Consider the following 13,761-nt stretch of genomic DNA (forward strand, 5'->3'; position numbering starts at 1 on the left):
TCCCACAGAGAGGGCCTCCTCAGGGTGCCGTTGGCCAGACAATGTTGGCTGACCCCCGGGGGAGAGCTTTCTCTGTGGTGGCACTTACCCTCTGGAACAATTACCCCCAGAAATACGAGTGAACCCAGACCTCCGGACTTTTCATCGGGCTCTTAAAACCTAACCTAAACCTAACCTAAAAGCCGGGCTGTCCTGATTTTATGATGGGTTTTTAAAATTTGAAATTGGTTTTAAGTTGAAATGTTTTAAATTATGGGCCAAACTTATTTAATTATTTTAAATCTATTTTAACTTTTGTGTACAAATGTTTTACTTTGGCTGTTCACCGCCCTGAGTCCGAAAGGAGAAGGGTGGTATAGAAATCTGAGAAATAAAATAAATAAATAAATAAATAACAGAATTTCTGAGAGGACTGTCTGTTTCTCTCTATTCCATCTCATACCAAACCAAATCAAGGTAGAATCATTTTGAGTTTCTTTCTCATATCTCTTTCTTTCTTGGATTTATGTAATATTTTTTGAAAATTTTCTCCTCATAGTATGCTCATTCAATCCTCATTCCAAAGCCAGCTCTGTTTTCTGTCATTGTAGAATAGTAGCAACCATATGCAGTAGGCTAAAATTTTTGAAGATTTTTTCCAGAAATATCAGTAACATCCAGCAAGGTGTTCTTGTTAGGAGTTGGACTAGAATGAAGGAGGCACAGATTAAAGTCTAGCCTCAACTGTAGAAACTACTGGGAACTTTAGATCAGTCATTCTGATCTCAACAGAGGAGGAGGAGAGGAGGAGGAATTATTGCTGTTGATGATGTAAAATTAGAGCAGTCATGTGTATAATACTTTTAACTGAGGAAAAAAGGCAGGATCAAGTAAACAAAAAATAAATAGCATGTTGTGAAAATGGAGATTAATTTACAATTTCTAATATATTTTTCCAAAGTTCATTTATGTTAAGAAGAGCCAGTTTGGGCTAGTGGTTAAGGCATCAGGCTAGATACCAGAACATTGTAAGTTCTAGTCTTATGTTAGACAGCTGGGTGACTTCGGGTCAATTACTCTGTCGCTCTCTTAACCCAACTTACCTCACTGACTTATTACTTATTACTGTGTGGAAAATAGGAGGAGAAAGGAACATTAGGCATATTTGCAGACTTGATTTATGTATAAAAATAAGAACAGAATTAAAAAATATATTTAAAAAAGATATCTAAATGGGTATAAAATTCATATTTTTGTAATCATTTGTTGTAATATATTTAACTTTATATGTTCTTCTTTTATTGTTATGCTTATTTGTTTATTTAATGAAGGCAGCACATTACAAAATATAATTAATTCCAAAAATGATAGAAAATAATATTCCAATTTGTTGATTGATTGAGTAAAACTGAACTAGATCAGTTCATATTAAAATCCAAAACAATCTAGTGTTTTTTTTATCCTTATAAATAGTAAGTCAACAGGCAAGGAAGAAAAATGAGCTAGTGAAATGATTAATTACTATATTTTACCTAGTCTCTTGACTCTTTTTATATATAATAAATTTACTTCTTCATTCAGAAGAGACTTCAGCCCTGAGATAATTGATTTGAGTTGGGGCTGAAACTGAAATTATTCATGAAAGTGCTATTCACACTAAATTAATCAATGTACAAATAAATTCATTTCTCTCCAATCTCCTTTAAGTATGTATAGATTCAGTGATGATTGCAGTATGTTCCTGAACTAAAAATGGCACTTTCTAAATTCATTTCAGACCTGTCTCAGTTTGAATCTCTAAGTGAGAACAATCCCAAACTCCATTTGTTGGGAAAGATATAGTTTAATAGAGGTCAAGTGAATTGCTTGTAATGCAGTAATGCAAAGCCAGAACTGAGATTTGCACACCAAAACCACTAAATTCTCCTCCCCCCCACCTCTTGCCCACCAATCAAGTTCCTGAAAGATGTTTCTATAATCAGTCTGAGCTGGTATCCCTCATTCTTCCAGCTGGGTGATCTTGGAGTGGCATCTCGAGGCAGCTGTTACTTTCATTTGCCTTCAAGTATCCCCCTCCCTTCATTCCTCCCTCCCACAGTTCATGGCAGACTGTCACCACATAATAGCAAGGCACAAGGGAGCATAAGGTGGCAGCTGACAATACATTACTTCTGATTAGTAATTTTGTTGTTATTAACATTTACTGTTCATTTTTCTAACAAAACATACAAATGTTTAATAATTATGAGAATTAAAATTCAATTCAGAGACATTTGAAAAAGATATGGGACACTATGCTTATTCTCTGAAGTTGAGTCTGAACTTATAAAAATTCAGTGTTGTAGAAGCCATCAGAATTAAAGTCTCTTTATGTGGTGGTTGTTTAGATAATGGTCCCAGGAGATTCTCTGTTATGTTCTTAATTTTTTAATATTCCCAGAAAAAAAGAGCTATACTTTATGTAATTAGTGAGAAAAATATAACAGTAAAGCATTTATTGTGGTGGTTTAAGTCTTACCTTATCATAAATAACTTTAAATTTCCCTAAAGCAGCATGTAGGTAATGAACCATTATGGTACCCCATCTGTTGCTCATCAGGATTTGTAAATTTTTATAAAGGAAACATTCAGTGTTGGACCTCTGGCTATTAATGAGAACTTAATTGCCCCATGATGAAAGTAAACAACAATACGTTGTTTCACTATTTATATATGATATACACATTCTATGTCACAAAAATACCTATTCACAATTGAAGAAGTGAACAAATTACAAATGAAAAGCAGTTGGCATAGGAGCAAACATCTTTCAATATGCATTATGTCTGATCTTCCTCCCTCAGGAGAGGGAAGGAGCTGAAGACAGATCTGTGGAGAGAAAGAAGGGAAAATAAGATCATTTATTAAAAGAGATAAACAATTATTGTTACTTTTAAAGTAGTATAATCAGAATTCAGGTTTTGAGGAGGCAGTTGGAATAAAAACAATGGAACTATTGAACAATTTATTGATAAATTCACTGCCAATTATTATGTTTGCTGAAGTATCCCATACTCAGAGAAGTTTGATTTCCTATTCATATTATTGCTAATAGGTATTAGCAATATATTAATTCTATATTAATAGAATAGAATCATCTACCCAAATTATGCCTGTTTACATGGCTGATACCTATCTAATAAAATTATTGCTAAATTTCAAGGGCAAAAAAATTTATATTTCCTAAGGAGATTTGACTTGTTAAAATGTAATTAATCTACACTAATCTACACTTGCCAGTATGCATATCCAACATCTTTTAAAGATTTAGTAATTGGGGAATGCACATCTGTTTAATTTGTCTGAATTTCAGCTGTTAGTCATTTAAAGTACTTTTACAAAATAAGACAATTATGAATGGAAATTGCAACTAATGTTATAGTGTGAAAGACTCCTATTTAAGCCCCTGCTATCTGTCATTGCTTGCTTATTGGATACTATATTGCGTATTCTTAGTTTTCAATTACAATACTCTCCATAATTATTAATCATAAATGATGGAGAGCAGGGAGTCTAATATATTCCCTCAGTTCCTTTGTTGATGAAAATTCAACATTGCATCCTGCTCCAGGAATATCAAGGGAAAATATGTCCCCCTCATTCTAATGGATTTCTTATTTAAAAGCTCATATGGGCTTGGGGATGGGTTGATTTGTTTTTTACAAAGAAAAATGTTATTGTTCCCAACATGAGCTGGTGTTAAACTAAACTGGGACATTGTGCATTTACACTAACTAATGAGAAAAAAATATTATGAACTGAAAGATAGACACATACTTTTAAAAAAATCTGCATTCAATAAAGTCTCTGCATGGAGTTTATCCATTTTCCTTGTTGCTCTAGTTACCAATTCTGAAACAGTTACTTATTTCCAGGAGACCAACAGCTCATCAATTTCCTTCTGCTTCTTTCTTGCATGGAGGTCAATGCCTGCCTCCTCAGGGACTTGCAATGTGAATGTTTTTGATCTTTCAGGCCTTGAAAAGCAATGTGACCAAATGGATGATTGAGGGGATTTGACAGGTGTGCATCTGTATAATGTGGCTTCTCTGCCCCCTGACTTCTTTGCTCATCTGTTTCCTTTGTCTCTGAACATGCAGAGAAACAGCCAAAGGAGATTAAAGCTGCATTTTCAAGGTGTTGCCATTTTTTTGTGCAGGCATTAGTCAGGGGTGAAGGAGGAAGGAAACCACTAAGGTTTAGCTATAAAAGTAAAACACATGCTTAAATGCATTGCTATTTCTCTGACCTATGTGAAAAACTTCTCCCCGCTTTTTACTTTAAGCATAATGCAATTGCAGGAGAATATGCATCTAGTGGATTGCCCCCGGTTTGGACTGGTTCCCAAGAACTGGTAGTAAAACAGGTGGGAGGCCCTGCCCACTGCTTTGGATGTTGTCATCGGCAATCTGCGCATGCGCAGAAGCATCTGCATCTGTGCAGAAGCAAGGTGCGTGCACAGAAGCAAGGCGCATGCGCAGAAGCAAGGCGCGCATGCTCGCTTCTCTCACATGCACATGCAATTCCATTGCAAACTGGTAGTAAAGGTAAGTAGAACCCACCCTTGATCTGCAGCATATTTATTTTGCTTCTTTGGATTTACCACCGCAGTTTTTGTGGAGTATATGAACTCTTTAGCTGGCCAAAGGTTTTAGTGTCATAGTGCTCTTCAGATTGTAAGGCAATAAAAGAAATAGTAACAAAATATGCAGTCTCCAAAGTCAATGCATGTAAAAGTACCCACATATTGGTACAGATGGTTGTGATCAGAACTGATTCTGACATCCAGTTATAGGACAGCTGTCTGAGGAGCACATTCTGAATGTTAGGCAAGCGTTAATAAGATCTGTTAATAACAAGTTATATTTTTATTGGGAAAAAATGGAGAGAGGAGCTCCTGTTTGCTGAAGTCCCAAATAATTTTAGATTTATATTCCCTCAATTGAAAATGGGTGCTTAGTTGAAATTTAATGTGAAGGCTTCCAGATCCCCAGACTAACAGCCTATCTATCATATGGCTTCCAGGCCACAAATATAGCCTGTCTATTATTAACTGTGCAATTCTACTCAACACCCAGTTTGGATGGGCTTCATCCATTCATTTTAGTTTTTTTTAATTTACAGCTGAGAGATTTCAGTTATTTACAAACAAGGCACAACAAGGCAATGAGCACATCCATAAGGCATGAAGCCAGGCAATAGGCCATGCTCCAGTAACCTCTTTCCCTCAAGAAGCACACCAGGAGCCCATTTCCTTCTACACCAGGGTGTGTCTTGGAGTTATTAAAGTAATAATTGTACATCAGTTTACACCAAGGAAGCGTTAAACCCTTATGAAGAAAAAAAAATCTTACCTGAATTTTTCAGATCCTTTGGTATTAGTCTGATGAAATGGCGTAACAGATTAAGTTTTCAGTAGCAATTTATTCTGCTGGAATATGTTTCTGAGCAAAGAAATGATGATCAGGGACACCTAAACACAAAAGTACTTTACTATTTTAGTGACTTTCTTCATATTACTTTGGTGATTTATGGCTGAGCCTCTTCTTTCTCTATTGATACATACCAAGGCAGATCCACATAAGTAAAGCCACCCATAGGTTTCCTAAATGTGTTGATTTCAGTCACCAAATATTTATCAGTAAAATGTACTGCATGTCAGTCTTCTCTAATCTGATGTTTTCAAACATGTTGAATTATGACTCTCAAAGTAATTACCTTGTGTTAAGCGTTTGGGATTTACAGTTCAATTGTTCTGAGGTTATCAGATCAGGAAAATTATATGCTTAATATTGTCTCAAATACATTATTTTTCATCTCTGTAACACAGCCTACTTAAAAAAGCAAGCTCTCTGGGTGACATAGGATTCGTATGGATGTACTTGGTCAAAAGTTGATGTGTGTGACTATACTTGCTCATATACTTTAAAAGGGGAGTATTGAAGATCTTTATGTAATATTCCCACATCCAGCTCTAAGAATACCTTGTTGATAAACTTTTAAAGTAACAGCTGCACTCTTCTAAGCCTGACTTAGCAAGTAATGATTGAGTACGCATACTGACATCCAGTAATGAAAAGAATTATTTGGAAAAGTATATAAGATGATGATTCAAGGAGTTGGAAGAAACAGCTGTCCATAAGGAAAGCTTACAGTGTTTAGTAGTTTTTGATTAGAAATAAATTTAGTAATGACATGATAAAGGAATATCTATTGTATATATTAGGCTTATCCTATTCTGCAAGAATTCAGATGATTGTTAGATGGTAGCATTAACTTAGTAATGTGTGTTGTATGGAGAAAATGGATTAAGGGCAGGTTTATCTTCAAGCTCTTAATGCTAATGAGTCAGCTGAATGGCAAAAGATTTCAAGTAGATAAAAGGAAATGTCTCCATGCAGCACATAGTAAATGATGGGCTTTATTGCTGAACAATATAGTGAATAGTTTTAAGAGGGAATTAGGAAAGTTAATGAAGAACTTGTGGGCTTCCTGAGGCATCTGGCTCTATTTTAAATACCCTGTTTCCTGAAAATAAGACAGGATCTTATTTTCTTTTGACTTTTCTATTTTTTTTTCTCTTGGCCTTATTATCAAGGGGTCTTATCCTTAAATCTCGGCCCTGGAGCACCGACCAGCTGCTTCACCGGTGCCGCTCAGGCTGCTGCCTCCAGCAATCATGGCAGCTTTTTTGTTGCTTCCTGTGCAAACAGCACGAGGTGAGGAGGTGAGGTGGGGGGACAGAAGGGGGGAACATGCCCACACACACCTGTCATCCACACGGACATTTTTCTCCTCCTGGGCGGCAGCATCGTGAACATGCTGCTGCCACCCGGGAGGAGAAGAATGTCAGAAATGGGCTCTCTTGCAGCACCTACTTTCTCTCTTCTTCTCCCAAGTGGCAGCGGTGCATCCAGCTCAACAAAAAGGCCATTCCGCATGGATGGCAGGTGTTTGTGGGGTGCGTGGGGCATGTCCCCCCTCCCTTCCCCCCTCCAGCCTCAACTCCTCACATCGTGTTGTTTGCGCAGCAGCTGCACATGCATCTAAATATTGGGGGGGGTTATTTTCGAGGGGGTGCTTATTTTACTGCATGCGCTTGAAAGCCCAATTGGGCTTATTATCTGGACATGTTTTCATTTCAGGGAAACATGGTAATATTATCTAGATATCAGATATCTGAATATTTGGGGAAAAAGAACTCTGTAAGTAAACACAGAGAATAAGACAAAATAGCCCAGGGAGTTTAATTTGGTTCTACAATTCCCTGAAAATTTGAATTTTTTAACCATGTTTTATTTCTGTATTTGCATACAAATTCAGACATTATAAAATGTTTCTATATCCTCCTTTTAAGGATAAGATCTAGTTCAAAAGATTCCCTGGGCCTTGTTGCCACTTGGAGGAATTGAGTAAATATGTAAAAGTACAGTATTCTGCATATTTCTTTTTGCATATTTCTTTTTTTCATTTTTGCTTTCTCTGATTGGTATAGAATTCTTACTTACTGTGAAATGTTCAAGGCATTTGTTTTGTTTTCATTTTTCCTCTCCTTTATATCACTTAGCATATGGTTAAGAAAAAGACACTACTTTTGATATGCAAGCTTTTAAGCAGCGGCTCTATGAAATGCTCACAAGCCAGATTGATTTATGCTTTAGCTTTATGGATGATATCATGCAATTAACTCCAGATGGAATAATTGTAAGGAATGGCTGCCAAAGAACATTAGCAATAAAAGAACTTAGCCATGGCTTTTCACTCAATACTGTGATCATTTTTGTTTTGAGTTTGCATAGTTGGGTAGAAATGGAAGAACCGATCCTTTAGGGCAAATGATGGCTTTCTGTCAGCCAACCATTGGTGGAAAAATGACTGTTGGACCTTTACAACCCAAACATGAAAACAATCTTCATCTAAAGATAGCCAAAGGTGACTCAGACCAATTGCTACACTGAAGTTACTGGAATGAACTGACTTTGTTACAGAGGCATTTTGCAAAGACTATTGAGTAATATATTTTCCTTTCCAGTTGTTTTATCCAGACCTCAAGAATAAGATCCAGACCTATTTATCTGCCTTGAATACATTTTTATATAGTGATTTTGCCTTCAGAGTATATTAACCCATATGTTCTCTATTGCTTGTTGTTTCAGATTGCTATTCTTATGGTACACAATACAATGGATAAAGTGATCATATAATTTGATACCAATGAAGTTTATAAATCTACATATTGACAACTTTATTTGTTGGACTGGATGGAGATTAGGGTGCTTGCAGTTCTATCTGAAACCTCATTATTCCAATAGGAATTAAGTCTAATGCAACTCCTTAAATATAAATGTGACATCAATTATTCATAAGAAAAAAGCATACAGCTGATCCTATGCAAAGATACTATTCAGAGTGGCTTTCTTTACTTTCAGAAGTAAAGAGGCATGATCATATGTAGCCCAAACAGTGTAAATAGTAATGCATCTTTCATTTCCTTCCTTTACCCTAAGCAACAGTTCATTTCCCACCAACCTTATTTAGTTTTCTTCCATTCCTGTTTTTATTTTAAATCTATTTATCAGAATTCTACTTGAGTGTCACAAAGTCCAGTTTGTAATGCTACCTTCAAGAATTTCACAAGACACACAGCTTTGCAATTTCACATTGCTACTCTAATTTTAGCTAGTTTCCAGCAACGAAATTCTCACGGAAGGGATAAGTAGTTGCTGGTGTATTCCAGCTACCAACTACTGTTGTGTGGCAAAATTCACTCACTAGACAGATCCAAAGAGACAGGGTTTCCTTTGTGTGTAGCCCAGATGGATTATACTACGTATATGGCATTTGAAATGATTAGCAGCTTTCCATATTCTTTTAAAATTCATTCAGGATTTCATTAAACAGGGGTGTGAAACTTTCTTCATCTCAGATAGAACCTGGCTGGTTATTGTAGGTTTCCTGTTTTTCAGTTAAAAAGCTTTATTTTATCAACAGTGCAATTTGTGGTGTGAATTTTTAGCTTATCTTTATTTACAATGTACACATACTCTTCCAAAAAAATTGTTCAATGACAACCTTCAATTACCAAAACATTGTTCTGTCTCTGATTCTGCTCTGGTTCACTTTTTAAATAAGTTTAATATGTTCAGAAACTCAACAATTTTCAGCTATTGTACTGCTTAATTACAATACATAATTGTTCAGTAATGTGACTGTTGGAAAAATATAAGAGTTTGACTTCATAAAACAATTCTTAATTGTAATTTTAAGAATCTTAACAAAGGTAGTATAATAGCAAATAGTGCAAGGGACAACCATAAGCCAATAATACTTTTTCATGGTCCCTAATGAAGCTTGATCAGCCATGATGGATTGTCTTAATAGTCTTTTACCTCAAACTGAATATGTTTCAGTCTGATTATAACAATTGTCTCCTGGCAGATATTTGGGATATCTCCATCTGTTTATCTTAGTTCAAAGCAGTGCTGTTTGGCAGGTTCTGAACCTCCCACCCTATTGTTATATTTATTGGTTCTACTTTTAAGGCAAAGCAGAGTTTAAGCTAATGATACTTATATTTAGAACCTTAGGATCACAGCCCTCTCAGCCTCTTTCCGCCCTTTTTCCAAATCATCCTGTTTGTTGCTTCTGCTGTTTTGGCTTCTTCTGTTCTTCTTTCTACTCTAAGTTGCAGGTTGCACTCTCCTGGTTTCAAGCCCAGTATTCCAGAATCAGCTTCCTCCCTCCCTTCCTCACTTTCTCTCTCCCCCCTTTGTGATAGTTCAATTACTTTTAAAAAGTAGTTTAAGATCTTTTTATTTGAGTAGGTAGTGTCTTCTTATCTCATCCTATTTTCATTCATGCTGGCAATTCTCAGTTTAACATCTGTTTTACATTAAGTATGATTTATGATTCTATGTATACTCCTCCACATCATAGTATGTTACTTTAAGTAAGCATGATTGTTCATGGCCCAGTTTAGCTGTAAATAGAAATCTTACTGGATTGGTTTTTAAGATGTAAATTACTTATAGTGGTTGAAATATTTATAATTATTGACCTTTTCTGACTTATTAGGTAGTATCATCATCAAGAACAACAATAACAACACATACATATAGCATGCCACCAAAATAATAACTTGCGAAAAAAGACTGTTAAAAAAAGAGGATATTCCCTCTGCCCAGCAGATAAAAATAACAACGTAATACATATTTTCTAGGAGATTAAGCCACAAGAGATAAGACTGCCAGAAACAAGGCATCATATCATGGTTAATGACTGAATTGCAGCATGAAATTATAATTCAATCATGTAACATTTTGTAAATGAAAATACATATTGCTGTATATACGTATCTACTGTATGTAGCATAATTGAAACAGTTATGCCAGGGCAGAACTTTGAGATAAAAAGCCCCAGGATGGTAAAATATACAAAGTTAATGTCAGAGTTTTGCAGAGTGACCAGTATTATGAGATAAACCCAGGAACAAAACACAGCACACAGCACACAGAGCCTTTAGATAATTAACAGTGATTTATATACAACTAAATATATACAGACATGTAAGTAGTAGATACCTTATCATACAGCTACGGCCACAAAGAGAGCAATGAGATACACGGCGAGAGAGAGATACGCCCTCTAATGGTCACCTATATATAGACACCTCTTAAAAGGGTAGCAGTCTTGTGTGGACCCACCAGAGTCTTAACCCGGCGCTGCCAGATGCTGAATCATTCCCATTGAATCAGCTTTCAGTTGCCTCCACAACAGTTAAAATAAAAGAAAGAATTCACATTTTGATCTGACATTCAACCTATTAAGCCCAAATCTGATATTACTGAAGTGTATCACTACTTCTGAAATCTCCTCTTCACCATTGATTCAGCAAGATTTCTGGTCTGAATAGCCAATTATTGAACAGATGGATGGAGGAAAAATATACATTGATATTTAATAGATACACATGTTCACTATACTTAAGGTACATCTTTCTTCTCTCTATGAGGTTTAAATTCAGAGACCCAAACAATTAATGACCAAATTACTAATTTATAGAAACACATTTCTTAAATTTAAGATATTTCTTAAATCTCTCTTAACAGTAACAAATAATTCAAACATATTCTAGAAAGCCCCAAAAGGATAGTGTTTCCACAAGTGAAACCCTAAGGAACCAAAATATAAATCAAAATGACATTTTGTATTGTGGAAAATGATTTAATAGGATCTTAAGAAATTAATTTGCTCCCAAGCATGGAAAAACAGAATTCTGTTAGCCATGTGTTATGTAAGAAACAGTATAAAGAAACAGGCCAGCAGAAATAATGACATAAAGTTAATTGGTAAATATCCTTTTTAACTGTTTCTTCACATACACGGACACACAGGCACCTGTGATAAGATATAAATGTAAGAGTATACAAAATGTCAAGACTTTATATATTTAAATTTATAATCTGAAGTTGCACAATCAGAATTAATGAATTATAAAACATCTAGAATTACAGAGTTCTTTGGAGTGGGTTAACTTAAAAATGTAATGACTGTCTATCTTTATAAATGATTGAATTGTTAACAATTATTGTTAACAAAAGGTAGAGACAGCAATTTTTAAACTTTCTGCAAGTATGAATTACTAAATAAACATTCAGACATGTTGGGAACAGCTACTTAAACATGCCTTCTCTTTCATTTGCAAAAACATGGAATTTTCACATTTTGTTATCAATAAGGTAGCATGTTATTATTTAGGCTATCCATTCAAAAATGCAAAGATTACACTTGGGTATGCCTCCCAATTACACAAAATTTTGCATCAACATTTGCATAATTTTAGATTTTGAATTTTCTGAAGAGAAACTTTCAACAGCTTTTAAAATTGAAGTTATTATTCTGTTTCTCCCAATGAAATAATACATTGATTTATCACTTGTTCTTATCAAAATAAAGCAACATGCTGCATAATCTATTTTGCTTTATTTCATCAGCCTATAATTAAGATAATGCTACCCTTGCCTCAAAGTGTAACACACTTCATAGCCTGGAAAGCATGGCTCATATCTGAGAAAACAGAAATCGTTGTGTACAAAGCCATTAGAAAACATTTACTGAATCATTGTTTTCTAAGGACAACACATTTGTATTAATCTGCTTGGCTACCTTTCTTTATTATAGCATTGGAAGGATATAGGAATATGAAGCTCTGCATGGACTTATGACTGTTGTTCAAAGAACTACAGTGTGGAGCTTTGGCCAGGGGCTCTTTGCACAGCCATCTGGATTAGTAGGACTGCACACAGTCACTCATGGTTTAATCATTTCTTTATATGTGCTGCCTTGGAAGAACATCTGGAAGCTTCAAATGATTCAGAATACAACAGGTATAACTTATTTTGCCCATGTTATACCTTTGCTCAATGAGCTGTATAGGTTCCCAGTTGGTTTCCACATGGAATTCAAAGTGCCAGTTATTACTCTTAAAGCTGGATTAGGGGATTTAGAGATTGCTTCTATCCATTACGTTAGGTTGGGCAGCATGAGCATGTTCTGAGTCCTGTCAATTACAAGTTGTCATTTAATGGGCCCCAGGAAGTGTGCCTTTTCTGTACCTACAGCTGGTCCTTGAAACACCATACTGTCCAAGATTTGGCTGTTCGTGAGACTTCTCATCTTTAGGAAAGCACTAAAATCCTGGCTGTTTTCCCAGGGATAAGGGCCAGCAGAGTAATTGAGCCCACACTGCTGGTGAATGGTGTTTTCAGGGCCTGCCTTGTGCTAGTTGGCTGGGATGGGTATGTGTTTTAAAAAAGTTTATTGTATTTTTACACTTGGGTAACTTACAATGTCTAAACTGACACTTAAAACAGTTAAAAACAAGAAACAAAACGTGTCAGTCCAGACTAAAAACAACCATAGGAACAAAGCAGGGGTACCACAGAAACAGGAAGCCCGAGGCCTGAAAACAGTTAAATAGAGGTCACTAGATTTTTAAAACATACTGGCAATGTTCTATTCCTTGTAGCATGATTTAACATCCACAATGATTTAATTCAGTTGGAAATGAACATGTTATGGAAATTAAGACTCACAAGATTTCTGTGGGTGATCAGAGAGGTTTATTGCGCAAGGTTCAGTGCAACACAAGAAGCAAAGACTGAACAAAGGATTCTGAAGCAGTTATTCTTATACATACTTTTGACATCTTATGATTGGTTACAGTTCTGACAGCCCACAGCGACAATCCCCCCACTTTGCTGCTATACCCTACAAGCTTCCCTCTTAAGAAGGACACAGGTGTTCTTGCAAACTTATTTAGGTTCCTGCCTAAGTTTCCTGCCGTTATGTCTGTGGTTACCTCTGCTTGGCTAGGTATGATATTTTGCTCATGATGGTGTTTCCTGAACTTTCCAGCTGAGGAAGGTTTGTTATTTCTGCGGTTTCACTTTTTGAACCTAGTACTAAAGAAAGGGGCACTTCAGAGATCCTCTAGGCTGACCCCAGTATTATATCACTTTTATATCCAATTTCATTATTCTATATTATTCTTCCACATTATTCCAGCAGGTTTTGGTCTTCCATATTATTTCCCCCCTTTGGAAGTTTTTCCATGCAGAAACTTCCACAGCTTCCCATCTCTTTCATGCTTTTCAGAAGGCAACCATTCTACACTTCTTAATAAGCAAGCAAGCATATAATATTTGACATAACATAATCAGTTCAGAATAAGATACATAGTAA

The 13,761-nt window shown here is 35.8% G+C and overlaps 1 long non-coding RNA gene across 2 annotated transcripts; it reads right to left on the bottom strand.

The window, feature by feature from the left end:
• Window positions 1-2,672: 2,672 nt before the first annotated feature.
• On the bottom strand, window positions 2,673-11,045 carry LOC132709412 (uncharacterized). Of its 2 annotated transcripts, none has more exons than XR_015734342.1 (3): window positions 10,599-11,045; window positions 5,373-5,491; window positions 2,673-2,847 (listed from the first exon to the last, which is right to left on the bottom strand). It is a non-coding gene; the product is annotated as an uncharacterized LOC132709412 (long non-coding RNA). The 2 variants fall into 2 exon arrangements; XR_009620420.2 differs by lacking the exon at window positions 2,673-2,847 and adding an exon at window positions 3,005-3,995.
• Window positions 11,046-13,761: the final 2,716 nt, after the last annotated feature.

This window comes from Pantherophis guttatus, chromosome 4, assembly GCF_059756535.1.
Source record: "Pantherophis guttatus breed Tessera chromosome 4, ASM5975653v1, whole genome shotgun sequence".
Classification (NCBI taxonomy): Eukaryota; Metazoa; Chordata; class Lepidosauria; order Squamata; family Colubridae; genus Pantherophis; species Pantherophis guttatus.